Source organism: Coturnix japonica, chromosome 6 (genome assembly GCF_054131305.1).
Source record: "Coturnix japonica strain WE chromosome 6, WE-NBRP24, whole genome shotgun sequence".
Taxonomy (NCBI): Eukaryota; Metazoa; Chordata; class Aves; order Galliformes; family Phasianidae; genus Coturnix; species Coturnix japonica.
In genome coordinates, this window is record NC_140668.1 from 30,672,081 (window position 1) to 30,692,464 (window position 20,384).

A 20,384-nucleotide genomic window follows, 5' to 3' on the forward strand; every position below is an offset into this window, starting at 1 on the left:
GCTCATCAGCCACATCTAGCCACTCAACAATACACCAAATTCTCCACAGGCTTGCAGCACATAGCTCTGCTGGCTCCATCTAAATCCACTGATATACTGACTCTTCTTTAGCACAATTCATGACCAATTTTTCCCCAAAAAAATGGAACTGTTTGCATCTACTTTGCGTGTTATGTTCAAGAAATGTTGAACGGATTACTGTATTTGTTGTGCTAAGAGATTAAATAATCTATGTTTAATTTTTTTTACTGCAGGACACCTTTCATAATGCTGCAATTTGGTAAAGAGTAATCAGTAGCTGCATGTAACGTTGGGAGAAAAAATGTGCAAAAGGAACCTATGCAAGTCAAACTGAAGGATACATACAAATTGGAATTACACCAGAACACCAGGGCTAATTTCCACCATCCTATAAAAACTACATGATAACTTTAGTGATGACAAATGGTCAAAATCTCACTGTTATGTCTTATCCAGCTGAAAGCTGACAGCTCCAGCAATGCTGTCCATTAACACCATGCTGGTGAACTTGTATTGACTCCGAAGGCAGAGTACTGCCCACCAGAAAAAGGAAAAGCTGTGTTTTCTTTTTGTTGCTTTTCCTAACAAGTGATTTATTTCCTCTGACCCTGAACTTAAAATCAAAGTGAAATCAAAGGCTAAACAGATTTGCTCTGAACAAAGGCAGTGATCCAACAAAGAACTTGAGCACATGCTTAATTTTAAGTATTGTGATAGCTACACAGAACTCAGAAGAGTGGCTGTGCTGGGTCAAATTCCTTGGGAAGAAAGCATGTAAATGCTACTTCCTTTAATAATATTTGCCCACTCATTTATGGCTCAAGAATTTTCTTATCCATAGATGGCATGTTGTTATTTAATAGTTTTGGATGGATTTTCCTTCCATGAACTCATTTGGTTTCTTTTGAATCTATGTCAAATTTTAGCATCCTTAACATTTTCTGAAATGAGGCTACACAACTTAGTATCTCAGTGCAAAAAAACATTGTTTCATTTGCTGTTCACTGTCAAATTACTTTCTCTGGATACTCATTTCTTACACATAAGGAACATCTAGCCATATTCCACTTATCTTTTTCAAGGCAGTCCTGTAGATCTTTATGATACTACACTTGATTCTGTTGAACTATATATCTTCTATCTTTCTATCCTTGTTCCTCTTCCTTTATCTCCTCTGAAACAGTAGCATCAGAGTCAACTCACCACACTGAAGATGAAAAGTAAACAAGGGCTACACACACAAATATTTTCTAACTCGGTTTCCTGAATTTTCTGACTACTGTTGGGCACTAGCTGACAATTTCAATTTAAGTCAATGGAGTTGGAATCTGCTCAGTTTCAAGCATTTAACAAATAAACATATAAATAAATTAGAAAAAAAAAAAGGCAACATAGCTTTCCATAACCCAAACTATGAAATATGAAAAATCAAAATCCTTTAAGTCCTCTAAGAACTCATAGTAAATAACTTATTCAGTGAATTACTTGCTTCTGCTCTTTTTTTCCAGATTCATTTGTAGTCCATTTCTAGCCAACTGCAACACAAAGATCAGTTAAGGATGGGTAGGTCTTTCAAAGACACCTGAAGATATCACTGTAGTACTTTGTATCTAAATATCATTGTGAAGCTATTCAGAAGAATAAAGGTAAACAATTTATATTTCAGATTCATTATATCTTTATATATTTTAGGCATAAAATACAAAACAAAAAGATTGAATGTCTTCAACAGATAGCAGACTCCTAAATTTTGTCCAGATATGGCTTCATCAGTTCAATTATGACTAGATTTGTCAAGTTTTGATTATGTATTGAGATATGTAATATCTTACATGCAATCACAGAACCAAAATTATTCCACTGATAATGAAAAAACAAAACAAAAAAAAAACAACATAACTACCAACTATTCCTGCTACGAAACTTGTGCATATCTATATGTGTTTTCTGAAAAAGAAAGTCAGAAGTGGCAGGGTAGAATAGGCTCCCCAGGGAGCTGGTTAAGTCACCATCCCTGGATGTGTATAAAAACATTTTAGATGTAGTGCTCAAGGACATGATTTAGCAGAGGGTTGTTAGTTAGGCTAGTATGGTTAGGCTGTGATGGGCCCGATGACCTTTAAGGTCTCTTCAAACCTGAGAAATTCTATGATTCTATGTGCATTCCTTAACATACACACTCAGCACTATGCCATGCAGATATGCAGTTTGAGTAATAATCTGGAAATAACATATGTAAAATAATATAATTCCTTGAACTGCCAGTTACCACTGAAAACTTCTCCATCTGTTGATTATTTAGAAATACAGGTAGCAATTATTATTTTTTGTAATTCATGCTGTGTAACAAGAGGAGCAATTTCAGAAGTCCTCAAAGTGAGTCTAATCTTGTTCTCCATTCAGTTATTTGATATTTCAAAAGAAACATACTGAGGCAGCAATATAGCAGTTTTGAAAAATCTGTGAAGAAACAAAGAGAAATGAAACACACAGAGAAAGTACTTTGGGTTAGGGGGATATCATGGGAGAACTAAAAGGTGAGATGCTTTCTGAAACTAAGTCACAGAAGGCAGGATAGCATTTATAGTTAACATTAATAATAGAATTTATTATTTCCATGTGAGTTTTGGCCTGTACTGTATCAAGAAAGCAAATGATATGATTTTTCAATTCTGCTTTATTGCTCTTCTGAATGCATTCTTCATATTCGATTGCACCATCTGGTTGGCAATTCGCCTGCTTGTCCTTCCTGCTTTCTTGGAAACTAAGCGTGGATGTGCTCAGGAAAGAAATGGGAGACATTGCCACTCAAAGAGTTGCATGAATCATAGAAAATCCTAAATTGGAAGGGACCCGTAAGGATAATTTAGTCCAACTCCTGGCTCCACAAAGGACAACCCAAAAATTAGACCATAATACTAAGAGCATTTTCCAGACACTTCTTGAACTCCAGCAAACTCTGAGCTGTAACCCCTTCCCTGGAATCTTTTCCAGTGCTCAGACACCTTCTCAGTGAAGTACCTTTTTGTTTTATCCTTGCCTGTCATAGTTCCATGCCATTCTCTTGGGTTCTATCACTGATCACCAGAGAGAGGATGTCAGCATTGTCCCTTTGTTCTTCCTTGGGAGGAAGCCATAAGTCACAATGAGATCTCCCTTCAGTCTCCTCTTCTCTGGACTGAACAAAACAAGGGATTTCTGACACACTTCAGACATCTTCCCCTCTAGACTCTTCACTATCTTTGATCAACTTTCTAAAGGTTTACCTTTGGATATGTCTAGAAGTACTCATTCTTCATAGAGTTAGTGGCACCGATGGCACTGATATCAATCCTTTCTCATTTTTGGGAGAACGAATTAAGCATCAACTATCAGATTAAAAAAAAAGTACTATGATCGCCAAAGGAAATCCAAAACCACAGCCAAGTAGAAACCTTCATAGACTAGTTTATGTCTCCATTAACAGCTCTTACATACCCTGTTCTTACCTACAAACATTGCTCTCGCTCATCATATGAGGCACCTAAGCTGTGAGTTACACAACAGAGTGCAGCACTGCAGCATTCAGACCAAGGTGGGATGCCCCTTTCCTCTCTAGAAATCTGTGCCTTTTGCTGTCTGGCAGTTCCAGATATATCACAGTGCTGAAATCACACACTAGTGTGGCAGCTTGCATAGGGTGCTCTGGCTCTGGGAGTCCCAACTGTTCATTTTGTACACATTGGCTAATGCATCATCCTCCCCTCTGCTTGCCTCCTTTTCTTTGCATCCTCTCTTCAGCTACCACAGTGAAATTATGACCCACAAATCACAAGCAGAACTTATTCCTTTGGTTTAGATAATAGGAAAAACATTGTGCTCTCTGAGCAGTACAACTTACAAAAGAGACTTCATGATGGGAAGTTAATTCTATGAGACTCAAACCTCAGCAAAGCTGTTTCTTTGTCCTTTCCACAGAAATGTCTCCTTATCATGTAACTTTGCACATAACACACTTCTAACATCTACTGCACATCTCCTGATCTCCCTTCTCTCCCTTAGCATCAAGCCCTTCATATCACCTGAGTATTTTTTGAAATGGCTCTTTGCTACCATGACATAAAGAATCATAAAAAAATGTCAGGTTTGTTTATTGTCTTTTTTTTTTTTAAACAGGAAATGCCCCTGCTTTTTCCATTAGGACCTTACTTTTGGTTAGGCCAAAGCTGTGCAACCAGCAACAACTCTTACTCTGAATACTGATATGTGCAGTTGTGCCTGTAAGAGCTTCTGCAACACTGAAAGAATGTCAGTCATTGCAATAGGATGCAACATATGCATTTTTATACAGAGATAAAAAGAAAAAAATAAATAAATCTGTGGACCCTTAAAAACATCCCATGTACAAAACAACAGCTTTCAGCATTAAAAAGACAAGTATTTACCAGAGTTAATATACCCATAGTGTCTTAAATACAACCATTATTCTGCATTCCAACTATTGAGACATACTGCAGTATCCACTATGCCAGAGCACTGTAACTGTTAGTAAATGACGACTTTTTAATGGGAAACCCCGTACATGTTAAAAATATGATACTCTCCCTAATCCTATGTAGCTGGAGATATCTTATGCAGATCATGAAGATTTAGAAACCTCTGAAAAACAGATGTGCTAAGCAACCCACTAAAAGCAAGCATATATTGAATTTATTTATTAATTTATATGGTGCCCATCTCAAAGCAGAGCCTGTACAGAATAAACAAAAATTAAACCAAACTGGGCTCAGAGCCAAGAGAAATCAGCTATACCAATAAAAGGGGGAGGGTGTACAAGAAAACTATTTGAAGAAGACGCATATGTGCCTCCAGATATTGTGCTCAGTGGACGCACCACAATATCAATCCTGGAAGTAACAGAATTACAATTTACAGTAACGATGCTAATATTTGAGGGTGGGAGAGAGTAATTATGACAGAGTAAATTTACAACTATGAAAAGCCACAGAAAAGAGACAGTTGCAGTGGAGGAAATACAAAGCGTGTGAGTTTGGAACAAAAATGGGGCATGCATACCATCACACAACAGCTACAAGATTTCAGCTCTAACTATTGATCATATCTCCCCTTTTATTCTCTGCTCATAACATGTAGACAAGAGGAAAATATTGCACATATCATGTGAAGGCTTTCTGGTGGGTATTTCCTCAAATATACATAACTCTTGTTCTGTCACTGCCCTCTTTCCCATATTTTATTTATAACACATCAGGGTTTTTAGTCCTTTTTAAAATTTTGATGACTTAGATGAATAATGATGAGGTAGCTGCCTAAATACAGAGCTACTATGAAGAAATGCCTCTGAGATCTAGACAGAGGACAACAGAGAAGCACACTTCCTTTTTAAAAGGCACAAAGATAAAGCCACACAATTAAAATGGCTTTTGGCTGCAGCACCTCTCCTGATTTTGATTCTTTTTTTGTTATGCTTTTTTATCTATACCACTCATAGGGTGAGGTTTGTACTTTTTTTTATTCTCCCTCCCAGGGTAGCCCGATATCAGCTCTGTTTGACACATGAAATTTTACATTTATTCAGTGAAGACATTTCCAGCCACTCCCTACCATTTCCAGCCATCTACACAGTTTCTCAGTTTCTGCCATGCAATCCCCTCCTATAAAGCTAATGACAATTTCAGCAGCAGGATCAGATTCTTCACCATAGAATAAAATTTTAAAACCAGACTCAACATTCAAATTCAGATTATAGAAAATTATACCTTTTCTTTTATGCTTCATAGTTTTGATCTATTTAAAATAGACTACGTTCTACTGAATTGCCTTATAGTGATGCTACCAGAAGCATCAATGCTACTGATGCTGAGCCCAAGAAGAAACACAAGCAGAGTTGGAGCATGAAAAAGGTATTTGCTATAAATAGTTGCAGAGGATGAGCAACAATCAATATCATGTGACCAAACAGAATTAATTTTACATTGCTTATAATATAAATACAGTAAGAAATATTTCAGTATTTTTTTCTGGAATGATAAGTAATTTCTAAAATACCATTTTCAAAGTCTTTCTACTTCATTTAGCATTTTGAAAATTGCTAGCTGAATTCTGTAACAATACGACGAATTTAATTACTCTCTTACAATCATAATACGAAGGAGCACACTATTCCAGATTTCTTCTTAATTAATATTGCAAAAAATCTTTCAAATTAGTAGGTGGGACGGTAAATCAAATTCCTTGACACAATTAATTGCATAAAACCCTCACAAGTAACATTGTTCCTCGTTCCATGTATTTACACCTATATCTAAATATTTATTTCAAATATTGAGTTGATTTCATTAATTATATTATATTTCAGAGAAGCCAACTTCCCCTCCTGCCTCACCAGGTAAGTAGCCGCATACTCACAAGCACTGTGAAAGTCATACATGCTAAAACCATTTATTTCACAGAAAGTTTAGCTCAACACAACTTCAGCTTCTATGACTAGAAAACATTTTCATATTAATACAAATCTCTTATTGATTTAGATCACACTTGAATTCTGAGTCACCTTTATCAGAAATGAAGCCGCTTATACTTCTAATTATAACACACAGTTTTCATTTGCCCTTTAAACAGCTATAGCAGATTGGGATACAATTTTCTCTCCTAGGTGCTTGCTTCCAAAAAAATCACTATTTTCCAAAAGTTTCAGCCACAGAAAAAGTTCTCTAACAATCACTGTGCTCAAAGCACAATACAAACAGTGTACAGTAAACACAGACTGAGATTACTCCTAAACCAAGGAAGGAAAAAGTAATGGCTAATAGCTCACTCAACAATATTTAATCCGATGTGCCAAATCGGGCTTGTTCCCCCAGAAATATACAGCATTACAGTGTTCTGATCATATAGTTAGTGTCCTATCACTGTAAGCATAGACAAGGGACATGAATTAAGGTTAGGAACTTAATTCTAAAATTTCCTAACTTTGAAGTTACTACCTTTGCAACTTCAAGACGTTAATGAAGTTCTCTCTATGCAATACTAAAGCACATATCTGTTTAACTGATTTCAATGCCAGTGAACAAGTGATAAATCAGAAGCACACAGTCATGGAAAGCCATTCAAATGCCAGCTGTGATGACTGCTGTGGCATTTGCCATAGTTTACAGGTTGGAATTACTATTTATTAACGTTAATTTCACAACGTACAATCATTTTTCAGGCACTTTCCAGGGTCAGCTCTTGTACCAAGTAACTTAAACCTGTTTTCATAAGGAGTGTGTTCAAAATCTCATTACTGAAAATGGGAACAGTTCAACTGATGTGGGTTAAAAATCAATGGATTTTGCAAGAATGTCCATATTTCAGAATGCATGAGCTACAACTCAGCTAGGTACTTGGGTATGTGCATACTAATTGCATACTAATAGTCCTTTGGTTATCAGTGGGAGTACTGATATTCTTGAAATGAATCAAGCATACATATAATGCCAAGTAGGAATTCACACTAATTTAGGGAAAAGAAAGAGGAGAGGGAAGGTTAGACATGTGACAAGCAATGCATCTGAAGAGTATTAGAAAACAGTAAGGAAAAGAGTTCAAGACCATATATTCAAGATGCACATAAAGCCTACAGAAAGTTTCTTATTCTTTTTTTCCCCAAAGGTTCAGGGAGAATTTCTGTGCTGCCAAAACTTGCAGCTTAACAGCACATGGGAATCCAACAACTCAGCATCAGAAAGATAACGCTTGTCAGCGAAGTTCAAAGCAGTGGAATATAGAATCTTAGATTTGTTCTTTGGTTGTTTGTTGAAGAAAAACAGCTGATCATTTAACTCCATGCATAACAGAGATGAATTCATTATGACCAATGACGTAGCAAATGTGTCAATATAATCTAACACATTAGAGTTGGCAGTTGGGACCAAGCCTGCAAAGCCTCAGCCATGTGAATAATCTGACCAATAGAATCTAGATTAAAGGATACACATACTCACATATATAAACAGCATTTAGGGTTTTACACTAATCTTAGAGAGAGATAATGTTTATATAAACATTTAAACTTCTAGAGCAGTCATTAGAAGCAAAGTGTAAAACTCTTAGGGTCTGACTATTAGCATGCTGGCACATAACTCTCTCTGTGAAGTAATCAAGCTCTCTTTCAGAATTATACGATCATCCCTATGCATACCCCAGCTTCTTAAAATTTGCAAAAGCTTTCTTAGCTTTTGAGTTACTGCTTTTCCGGGGTTTATCAACTGCTCTTAGTTTCTTGGCACACCTCCAAACCCATCTGGCTAGTAGCATGAACCCAGAAATCTTGACATCAAAAAATTCTATCTTAAAAAGCCAAATACCTTTCTTACTGTCATGAGCAGTTCAAGCTTTCAGTATGCCAAATTGCTCTCTCCAGCAGCACATACATGCAGAGAAAAAAACATGGTCTCAGCACAGCACACACTGCTGTGCACGACCCTACTGCTGTCACACTTAACCTCACTATTTTAAAACCAATGTTTGCTATATACAATAGTAATTGGAAATGGCCTTCAACAGCCTCCCAAGAACACAATTATATTATATAATGATATCTGAGAATTAGCAAGACACCATATCACCTTGTTTATCCGTTACTAAAGGGATATGATGAATGAGAAAGCCTGATCCTAGCTAATGCCTTTCTGACCACCAAAATTCACTAAATGGATGATCCTAATTGCTTCCTAGTGCTCCTGAAATACCATATTCACAACACTTTCCTCTTATAGTCTATAAAGACAGTCCTATTTAAAAATAAAATCCATATGCGTTTACTTCAGGCCTTACTTTAATGAAATTCTATCCTTATCATAGATATGGCCACACAAACTATGGAAGTGACGTTACAGACCAGGATTTTCACTTACATAAAATGTTGTTTTAAGGGAAACCTGACATTTTGGTGAAGTAATCAACCTTGAACTTAGTGACAGGCAGGACACTAACCTGATTGTCATCAATGATCAGATAATGTATAACTGTTTAATCTTACATAAGTTCTCACTGAAGTATTTACATGACTCACAGTATTAATAGAACTTATTTAACATAGAACACATAATTTTTTTTGCCTTTCTATGTAAAACTGAATTTAAGGACCAAAAAACCCACATACATTTTTGCATCCTAATGTGCAAATGCCCTCTGAGATCCATGTTAAGAGGTAAGCATTCATTTATTAACTGCTTTAACTGACACAGAGACATGAAGCACCTTGAGGTTTCCCAATTCTAATGAGATCTGCAGTGCCCAGCATTTAGCTGTCAGAACAAACTTACCATAAACTGCAGCTTGCACTTGTGACTCACACTCACAGAAACACCAGTTTTCTTGAAGATGGGACATGTGAGGGATTCCACTGCACCGCTTGTTTTGCTACTTAACCTTTTTTCTCTTGCAAGGGAGAAGGCTGCTGCTCTCCCGTGACTTCAGCACACTTGGAATTACAACTGCTGCATAATGAACACGCCTGTTGCTGCCAAGGTTCAGAAAACATTTGGGCACAGGTGTCGGTTCCTTGTCAGTCTCCAGGGCCAATAAATGGAATCTCTGCAATGTAAAATGAGACAATACATTCACAAAGTCATTATGTTTTCCCAGAACATGCAAAGCTCCAAAATAAATGCATTTCAAGCCTTATAACACCCCCGTATTCATAAGGCTCGTTACTGTTTTTAATTTTGCTTGCTGCTTATTTACTGTTTACTCTCTTGCTTTACTGCCCTGCTGAAATTGCTGTTAATTGATGCCTTAAATGGAAAGAAACAAAAAAAGAGGAACACAATTCCAGAGATGCTTGGTCCCTAACTAATCCTACCACAGACTCACTGCTGCCAAAATGGCACCATATTAAAAGGCTAAAAGAACTTCTTCCAAGTTTCTGTATCCTCTTTAATCTCTCTTGTCAATCTTTTAAAGTGGCTTTTTGGCAGTGAAAGTAGCCATCTCTGTCCTGTGACAAAATACTTTCGACAGAAGAGATGACCTTACAAGCAAAATGATGATGTCTCTCTAATGACTGCAGCTGTCTTAGCTTTATTTTCATAGGAACAAAGTCCCTCTGAGGAATGAGAAATACTACAACTTTTCCCTGCAACTAAATTTTTTATCCTCTAAAATAGCAGGATTATCAGCGGACTCTCATACATTAGCTTTCCCAGGAGTCCTTCCCCCTGATTCCTTACTAATTTTTGAATAGTGCATTGCCCAAGATGCAAAGCTCCACTCCCACATGTGGCACAGAAGCTCCATTTGGTTTTGTTCTTGTTAATGAATCATATTCTCTTTATATTGAAAAAGCTCTGCTGCCCTTGAAAACCCTGCTGAATATCTGGAAGCTGCTTGAGTACCTCAGCACAACCTGTAGCCATCTCCAGTGACTATGCCACCAGCTATCAGCTGCACAGATGCTAGCTTTGCTCAGCCTCAGAACATTTCAACAAACCCACTCTGTTCCATGCGTAATCTCAGAATGCTTATCCTACACATCCTTAGTTGGCTTGAAAGAATGTTCATCTAGGCTAAGTTATCAGTAAATTCATATTCATTTTAGTTCAGTTTCTTTCTGCTGAACAGTATTTCAATAAAACAGCAGATATTGCCAAGTAGCAGTGAATATGTTAGAATACAAGTCACTGGCATTTGACTGATCTAAGACACTACCAAACTGATTTGTAGGTTAAGAATAGATCAATATCATCTTCATAAACTGTGTCATGTATTTATAAAGATAATATCTACATGGTATCACTGCTTTGCCTTACTTCTCCATGTATTACACTGCTTGGTTTTTCACACCCTATTCAAGGTTGTAAGTACAAAACATACAACTCTACTACATTGATGTATCCCAAAGCCAATAAAGACACTTTGAATCACTTTTGTCTCAAAGTTTTCTCACATAGCAAACCAGTAAAATGCACAACACACAAAAATGAGGACATCAAGGCACAGAGGTCAATTTGACTTGCTCAAATCACTGAGGAAAACTGCTAGGAAAACACAGTTCAGTTCCCCAGCCCAGGACTGTCTGCTAATGGAAAGCGCTAGTAATAATCATCACTGGGAAGACAGTGATACTTTCTTTCAAGATCACATAATCTATGGTTCTCCTTGCTTAAGGGTAGTTGAAGAAAACATTAATAATTGCACATATTATTTTAATTGGGTACCAGTACACAAAGTATTTTATAGAACATGAAAGGAAGTTTTAAACAAAAAAAAAAACCACCAACAAAACAACAAAAAAACAAAAAAAAAAAAAGGAAAAAAAAAGAAAGAAAGAAAAAAAGAAGAAGAAAAAAAAAAAGAAAAATGAAACATAGAAAACATACCACCCCTAGGGTATAATACTCTCTATTATAAAACAATCCAGAGGAATGCTGTTTCTTCAGGTAATGCTGCCATCCACTCAAGCATCGTTCCAGCCTAAGGGTCCACTTTTGGTTGTTTGGAGCTGCAATGAGCAGCCCTTACATCAGCCTGAAGCTGATATAACAGAAGAAATGACCAAGATGCCCAGAATCCAACTCAGTTCATGGGGACACATCTCTAGGAGCCAGCATGAATTTAGTGTTAGCTTCAAACTTCAACTCATACATTATTCTCTCCCACAAGAATATGACAGATTTTAAGATTCTCAATTTTACGCATTATCAATGGCCCTCGAAAGTACATAGCAGGGTCAAGCACAGAAGATGCCACAAAATCATCAAAGCACAATCCAGCTGCATCCCAACATACACACGGGATACAAAGCACTCCATTAAATACAACCCACAAGTAAAAAAACGTGCAGTAAAACACGTGCATTCAGCTGATAACAATAAGGAATGATATACAATTATTCATTTCTCTCACCAAAAGACAATCAGTTTAGCAAAGCAAAAAGACCAAGGAAATACCAGCCATTCCCCAACAACTACTTGGGTTTCACCCACTCTAAATCCTTTTGTCTGGTGATGGCATAAATGACAAGATCAGAAATGACGGTTTCCTCAAGGACCATCAGGAGCAAGGTGAATTGAGAAGATTTTAAGGATAGAATGATGCAAAAGCATATACTCATACACTCTGCTGATTCAAGGAAATGTAAAGTTAAATGTTATTGACAAAACCAAACAGTGAATATTCTCTAAGCAGCACACACAAAAAACGGATTTTTATACCATCTCTATCCACAAACACTGACGAAAAAAACTTTAGGCTGTACCAGGCAGCAATTGGTGAATTACTTCTCAACATCTGAGACAGTTAGCAGAATTCACAATAATTGGGTTTTGCATATGAAATAATAATTGGATGCTGAGGTATATTCAGCTTCCTGACATGAAACAAGAAGTTGTAAAACTGTGATTTTCCAGCCTACCAGAGAATCAGCCCCACAGTATTATCAATTAACTGTAGGGGAATGTGTGAGCAGTCGCACAATCCACACATGTGGAAAAAACCTACAGGCCTAGGACATCTTTAATACAACAAGCATCTTGGCATACTTTATGTTGACTACAAAAAGAAAGATGTATCTATTGACAGTTTCCACATAATTTTGAAGTGCTCTAGAATTTGTACACCCTGATATTCATCAATTATAGAATATTAATTCTTATATGTATTAGTATCATTTTATGCAACAATAATTTATATAAGCATCAAATAAATGAAAATTAATAACATTGAACTCATCAGAAAACTTTGTTGTTCTAAGTTTGAAGTAATAAAATCTATATAAAAGACAGTATCTGATATTACTAATAAAATTTTATTTTCGAAGTTAATTAAGAATAATTTTATCTTTCAAAATTACAACTTCTAGTAATTTTCACAAGCAAGGCAACATTTCAGTCATGCCTCATTTTTAAATACTAATCTTGTTTTGGTTTCTTTTCAAATGGATTTTGGTTCCGCGACTTTAACTGAAAAGTCTTTCAGAGTAACTGATAAAAACAAAAATCTTTGATGAAATAACCCATTCCATTGCAACCCTGCAAATTAGTGAAGCATATTTCTGGAGGAAAAAAAATGCCTCTTACATGAACAGGGTTTGCTATACAAAACGTTCTTGAGGCTTAAATCTGCAACCATTAAAACTAATTATTCATCAGCTATAAATTAATCCTAATACAGGATTGCTAATGGTAGCTTTCAAAAATATTTATATTTTTAATGGAAAGGTATAAATATAAAAATTGTTAAAATCAAAGTAAAGATCTGTTAATGAGAGAGTAGTGGCTAAAATCACACACTGCACTGCTAAAAACTGTGTGAGGCAGCAAACACAACACTTTTTAAGAACACATTTTCAGTTATTACTACAAAATTGTAATTAGATAGTAAATTACAATGTTAATATTCACTTTGAACAAATAAGTGTTTGTAGTTGTAGGACTGGGCATTATTATGGTAGCGCAGGGACCTATTCGCCAAATAAGACATAGACTTTCTTCATAAAAGTTATTCTATTCTGTACTTTCTTCTTATGAACTTGCACAAAACGCTAGCTTTTTATGTGAACTATTTGCTGAAGTCATCTTCACCAACATCAAAATCTATATTTCCCTTTGGGGAAGTGCCAAAACAAGTGTTATTCTCATCTGGTTCCACCATCCAAAAGCACAAAGAAATGAAAGAATCATTTTTCCCCATACAGAGAAAAAAATATGTAAATGAAATGACAAACTCTGATCAGTTGTACAGGAACTTTAGCATTTCTTTTTTCATGTGGGGGGAGGGGAAAAAGCTCTAATAGCTTCATGAATCACTACAATATACTCTAATATACTAGTAATATACTATGCGCTACATGTAACTATATATATTATATATACACATCACATATAATATTTATAATACTACAATAATATACTATAGCATACTTTAATTTTTTAAATAACATATATTCCCCATCTAGAATATCAGTAGTATATAAAAATAACCAATAATTGTTTAGCTTCAATTACTTCTGTAAGATATTTCCCTTTTCCATTTTTAAGAAGCAGTTCATATTGCAGCAAAATAAGTTATTTCAAAACACATACAAAAAGAGTTTATTTCCCAGTTTGTAAAGGAGGAATGCTTAAAAATACACTAGTCATTATGTAAAATCCTTATCAATACATTTTGTATATCTACTTTAGAAAGTGTCTCTGAAAAGATCTTACAACACTGTTTAATGATGAATCTTTGTAAATTATATTATGGACACAAATTACATTTTTAACTATGATTCAGTAATCTCCAGAAGAATGATAGGCTTCACTACACACAGTAGTAGGCACACACAGAGATGTCCTATTCAATGTACATAATACCTTGCAAGAGATACTTAAGAAAGTAAAATCCATACACCTCTGGAATGTGAGGAATAACCACTTTCCAGTGTCAGAAAGCAACTACACAGGAGCCACATTCTGCATAGCAATTTGGTAGGCCTGCAATTGGACAAGGTAACTCCACTTCTGGCAAAAAGCAGACCAAACAGAGAGCCTGATTTTAAAATTAGTGATTGATTGACTCTGTTCATGGTTTTAGAGCATTAAGATAAGTCCAAGAGACATGGATGAGCAAGCAGAGAGGAGGTAAGGCTGCCAAAAGGTGTGTGATAAGTACATTTATCATATAGTTTTGCAATTTGTCTTCTACATCTCCAGTTTTTCATATAGCCCCCCCATCTGTAATCATAAAATGAAAAATTAGGGAGGCATGTGATAAATTAACTTGTGAATTGTGATCTCTAATAAGTTAATCATGTATCCATGCCACTTCAATCTAGTTTCTAATCACAACTACTCCTTCTGGATAAAAATTAACAAACAAACAAAACAAAACGGGGAAAAAAAAAAAAAAAAAAAAAAAGGAGAACATATAAGAAATTTCAAAATAAAAAGATATATATATTAAAAATGTTTTCAGCAATGCAAATGAACCTTCAGAACTTACTTTCTTTATCTGCCATTTTTGAACACAATTGAAAAGATTGCAGAATTACAAACAAAGTAGGAAATTTGTGACCAAAATGAATAACCTCTTAAGCTGAATTCCCTTGAAGTAGAGCTAATATTATTGACCCATTAATCCATTTAATTAGGATTTAACACATTCCAAAACAGCTTAGCCATTTCTTATGAATGTGCTACTCAAAGTAAAGTTCTTTCTTGTTTTGAACCACAGTAATCTCGGAATTCTAAAGAACGTATTTTTATTTCCATTCATTTCTGTTCTTAAAACTGTAACATCAGGATACTGAGACCTATATGCAAAACTTTGAGGAAGATCAATTTATACCAATTAAACATTTGATTTGAATTGCTTACAGAAACTTTCCCATGACTTCACTTTATCTCTATATTTCTCTCCTTGTTGCAAACTAATTGAGAACAATACTTCATATTTCACAAAGGTTAAAGAAGCTCTCAGAGGAAAAATAAAAGTTATTATTCTTAGCTAATAGAATACTCAGTATCACTATAGATTAATTACTACTATTTTGGGGGCTTCTTACAGACCAATAAACTGACAAACAATGAGCACATACGAAGAAAATAAAGAGTAAAATCAACATGAGTATATTGAGGCTCTTATCACGAGATGAACAAAAAATCTCAGTTATTCCATTGTTTTCTACACAGCAGTCACAAGGATTTTCTTACAAATTGCTGATATGTTTTTACCTATAATATGCTAGGAAAGAACAAGCAGGAAAACCCAAATTGTTAACTATGCTTATACAGTTGGCTACTTGGATAACCACAGTGAATGCTCTAATTCTTAAGCAAAAAGGTTTGGCTTTTCCACGTTCCCTGTCTGAATTGCCATACAGTTGGTTTTCTTTAAGTAACAGCATTCAGTCTACTAGGTGTTTTTATGCCAAAAGGCACCACTTCTCTTACAGAGCAGTCATTTTCCTTATGGAGATGCCATGCTAAAAATTGAGCCTACCATTTTTAATGCCACAAGATATTACATGGAATTCCCACAATGAATTGGAACAGCTCCATGTATGAAATCAGTTTACGCATCTTGATTAATTTTTACTGCATCTCAACCTTCCAAAACGTGTATTGTTTATTTGACAGACAGAATAAGGCAATTGCTGCCTGCTCCTGTGCTTCTCAGAAGTTGTAAGCAATGCCATCTGGAGCAGACTATTAGCTGGAATGTTGCCAAGAGGTATTCCATTAGCTTCCTAGGAAAAGAGGTCTTGTGTTGTGCACAGGATGATGCTTTTTGGAGGCATGGCAATGAAATAAGATCTTATGAAGCCACAAACTATAGCAGTAAATGTTAGAATTTTCAAAAACTTGCATTATTTATTCTTTTTTCGCCCCAAAGATAAGGAATTTTTATGACTGACACCATTTTGGCTAATACTGTGTGCATCTTGAATGTATCACCCAAAAGACTTGACTGTACACTGTTGACAAAAGTTAGAATAGAAACAATATTTTCAAGCTCAAGTACATCATCCTGCTACAGTTGGCAATGGAAACAGATTTCTTGATATAGCTTGGCAGTGTGAAATGATGATAAGATTTCAAACCACAAAAATGGCTGAAGGAAAAAAGCTGTTGAACAGGAGAAATCACACATCGGCATCATGATAATATGGTGATAGAAGCTAAAGTAAACGCATAGATTAATATTTAGGTGATTCAGCTTGCTCTTGCTAAATTAAAAAGGCAATGATCCATTCCCCCTAATTTTGGAGATATATGGTAAAACATTACACTTACCTAAAAGCCCAAGTTGACTTTAGGTACTATTTATTTCTAATTGGAAACCTCATTGCAGATTCTGGCTCTTTGTTTTGTTTTTTTCTTTTCCAATACCATCATACTATGAACAGAGAATTAATCCAGATCTATATACTGATCAGTTCCACATAAAGCTGCCATCTCCTTGAGCAGCATCCACTTCCATAGAATATAATAGGCTGCAAGTATTCTTTTGTTTCAAGTGAAGAGTTACAGATATTAATCATTTGTTTATTTATCCCTTTCTATTTAACCTTTGAGCTAACAAGGAAAGGGATTCAGAGCCATTACTGTGAAACCGAATACAGCTTTTCTGGATGTTTTTTTTAATTACTTTTTTTTTTTTTTTTTTTCCCCCTGAGAAAAGGTCCAGTGAGAGCAGGTGAGCCAGTCTCCACCATCATCTAAAGAAGAAAAGAAGAAATAAAGTAAAAGCTGCTTCAGTATCCAGACTAAGGAGGGAGGAAATCTGTTTAGCTCCACCTTGTTACCAAAGCAGATATATTAAAAACCAGAAGTTAATTCTGTGGTTTTACCCAGCCATGTAAAGTGTGGAACAACTCTGATGAATGAACATGTTCTGTAAAGGTATCCCAATATTCTTCCATTGAGCTAATCCTTATTTATGGACTGTCAGATGACCTAAGCCTGGCATAACTTTTAGAAATTTCCTTTCCTTAAATAAAAAAAATCACAATAGGAGGTTCTTGGCACGTATGTCTGCTAGCTTTGGGCAGCACTGACATCAAACAATTACACCTTAAGTAATTGTCCATAATTCAGCCCCAAATTCTGAATACGAACAATGAAACTATTTCCATTAAAAGCAAAAATCACTGCCAATAAAAGAAAATCTGAGTTCAAGTTAAGGTAGTAACTAGGTGGGAAACACAAGACTTCAGAAATGAGTCCATGATTTAGCTTACACACATAATCTCACATAATTTTCATCCTGGTTTGTCTAGATGCAGTCTTTCATTATGTAACTTCATGGTATTTTTCCATGATGGAGAATATATATCATGGTAGGTTTTATATAAAAATCCTTATGTACAATGCACACACACTGCATCTCCAGATTCCACACAATTAATAGCCATTCTCGTCTTCTAAGACACATAACTGAGTTGTTCATTAAGCAGTTTTTGAAGAGTTTTATGGCCTCATGAACATTATTTTATTTATTTATTTTGTGTGTGTGTGTGTGTGTGTAATTGTTGTATGCTGTGATTATTACATCAAACTAATTGCAGGTAAAGTTAGCAAGGGGTCAGAACAATTTGGTATCACAAGAAAATATGTGCTTTCCTTACACCTTAAGTGATCTTTAGAAAATTAATCAAGTAAAACTGAGGCTCCTTAAATCAACATACATCGTTTTCTATAAATTTGCTGTGAAACAGGAAGTTTTAAAACCGCTTTGAAAAATGCAACTTACTAAATGTTTTTTTGATCATCATTTTGCTTTAAATTACCAATTAACTTTACCCTAGAGAATCAAACAACACATGAGCCTTTTCTACTTTACGGGTACATTAAAATGATACTTAAACACAGCAGGTAGAGAGAAACATCGATAACACAAGTATGTTTTTTAAATCTCTTTTACTACCAGCTATAACATTGCTCCAATAATGGTCTCTAATATTATGATACTCTCATAAAATTTCTTTAGATTTCCTGTTTCTATAGTGATACAAGTTCTCCAGACAATGTAAAGTCCATTGTGAAGCTCTTACATAGATGCCTTTGATGTTTCAAGTACATCATGGAAGTGTTGTAAAAGAAATGCAGCCGCTGTTTGAGTCAGTAGTGTTACTGCTGTGTTCTCAAACTCTGCTCTAGAGGTTTAGTTCACCTCTAAGAGAGTAGACTAGGGTGACCTGCTCCAAGCAACTGGACTGAACTCTACTCAAGCAAATTTCACACAAAAGGAGCACTATACTCCACAATTTCCCTGTTTGTAACAGTATCTCTTATTGATAATAATTTGTAGCAACTTAAAAGTTTTCTCATGTATAGATATTTTGTGACTTAAAGCATAACTTCTTGGATACTCAGTTACATACAATACATATTACCACTTCCTAAAGGCCTAGAAAACTTCTCTGTAATGGCATTTCAATTATTTCAATTGAATAGAGACTGCAAGTTGGTGCAGAAAAACAATTACTCTATTTTCTACAACAACACTGTCCCCAATAATATTTTCAGATGTAAGTTTATGAAGGAGTTCAGCAATCTTGTTCTGATCTCATCATGTAAAATATTAAGCATATTATAAACACTAAAGATGTTAAAGATATTATAAACACCAAAGTGTTAACTATAATTCAGTTTTTCCCACAAGATTATACATACGTTGCTCAAAAATTAATGCCTCCTATTTATCTCCATGAAAAATATAACACCTACAAAGAACATAACAACACTCTTTAATAGAGCAAATTCTAAGCTACAAAATAACATTTTCGAACACAGTCACCAGCATTAGCTTTGTAGCTACACCAGCAGCGCAAAAGCCTGTATGCTGTGACTGTAATAATCAGCAAGCATTGATGAATGGCAACAGGTAACACTTTTTTCCACATGGAGGTATTCAATGACACAACTTTGCAACACCTGAATTTCCATGTCAGACTCCATTTTGTCACACTGCTCCTCTGCTGATACGTTACATGGCAACAAAATGAAGAGAATATTGGTGGGGAGGTTCAACCTCTACTGTCATACCAGCAACAGCCACCTCTAACACTGTGGGCCAACATTAGAAAATAAGAGGTATTGCTTTCAGAGCTGCCCACATATTTCTGACTGTTTCAATGCAAAACAATACCAAAAAAATTTAAAATGTTAGGTTTTTTTGATCAGCTGCAGCACACACCTGATTTTTTCTAAGTTATTATAAAGGTATTTCCTTTGCACCTGATGAAGTTAAGGATAAACATTGCCAAATTTTCATTTTTGCTGGCATAAAGTATTCTTTGCAGTTATGAATTAACACTACACTGTCTTTACTGATCAAAGTACCAAAAATGTCACATTTACAGTGACCATCCTGATGAAGGGCTGAAATAGCTCTTGTCACTTTTGTCCTTTTCATAATGTTTCTGTGAATTTGGACATAGAGCTTTTTTGCCACTCATACACTTCATTGTTTTAAGCAAAAGATATCAAGGCAAACAAAAGACTGCACACTTGAGAAATGCAGGCCCAAGCCTACATTGTTTTTTGCTATTTTATGGATGTTTGTCTGCCCATTTATAAAAGATTTCTTGGGGAGATAAGAGTTCATTTGTAAAGTACTGGACTGCGAGCCAGGAAAATTTATATAATGTTGAGCAAGTCAACTGCCCACTGGGTGTCTTTGTCTTCCCGTTATCCCATGAACTCTTTGAAGCAGAGCCTCTTTTAAATGAATAATTCTGGGAGGTGCCACTTAAACTGCAGCTGTCAGTGAGGTACAGCAGAGACAGATCTGTGGCAGATTCACAGAGGTAGCTGTCCTCTGGTGAAGCAGTCACAGCGGAGGAGGAACCCTCAGTACACTCACATCTGCAATGGTGGAGGAGAAATGGATAA

At 35.6% G+C, this 20,384-nt stretch overlaps 1 long non-coding RNA gene across 2 annotated transcripts in view; it reads right to left on the reverse strand.

Annotated features, from left to right (window-relative positions):
• The window catches only part of LOC107319316 (uncharacterized), a 218,427-nt gene that overhangs the window by 9,572 nt on the left and 188,471 nt on the right, over positions 1-20,384 (reverse strand). For both annotated transcript variants that reach the window (XR_014947534.1, XR_014947533.1), the window contains one exon: positions 9,330-9,600. This is a non-coding gene — a long non-coding RNA (uncharacterized LOC107319316). The remainder of the gene's footprint in view (positions 1-9,329; positions 9,601-20,384) is intronic.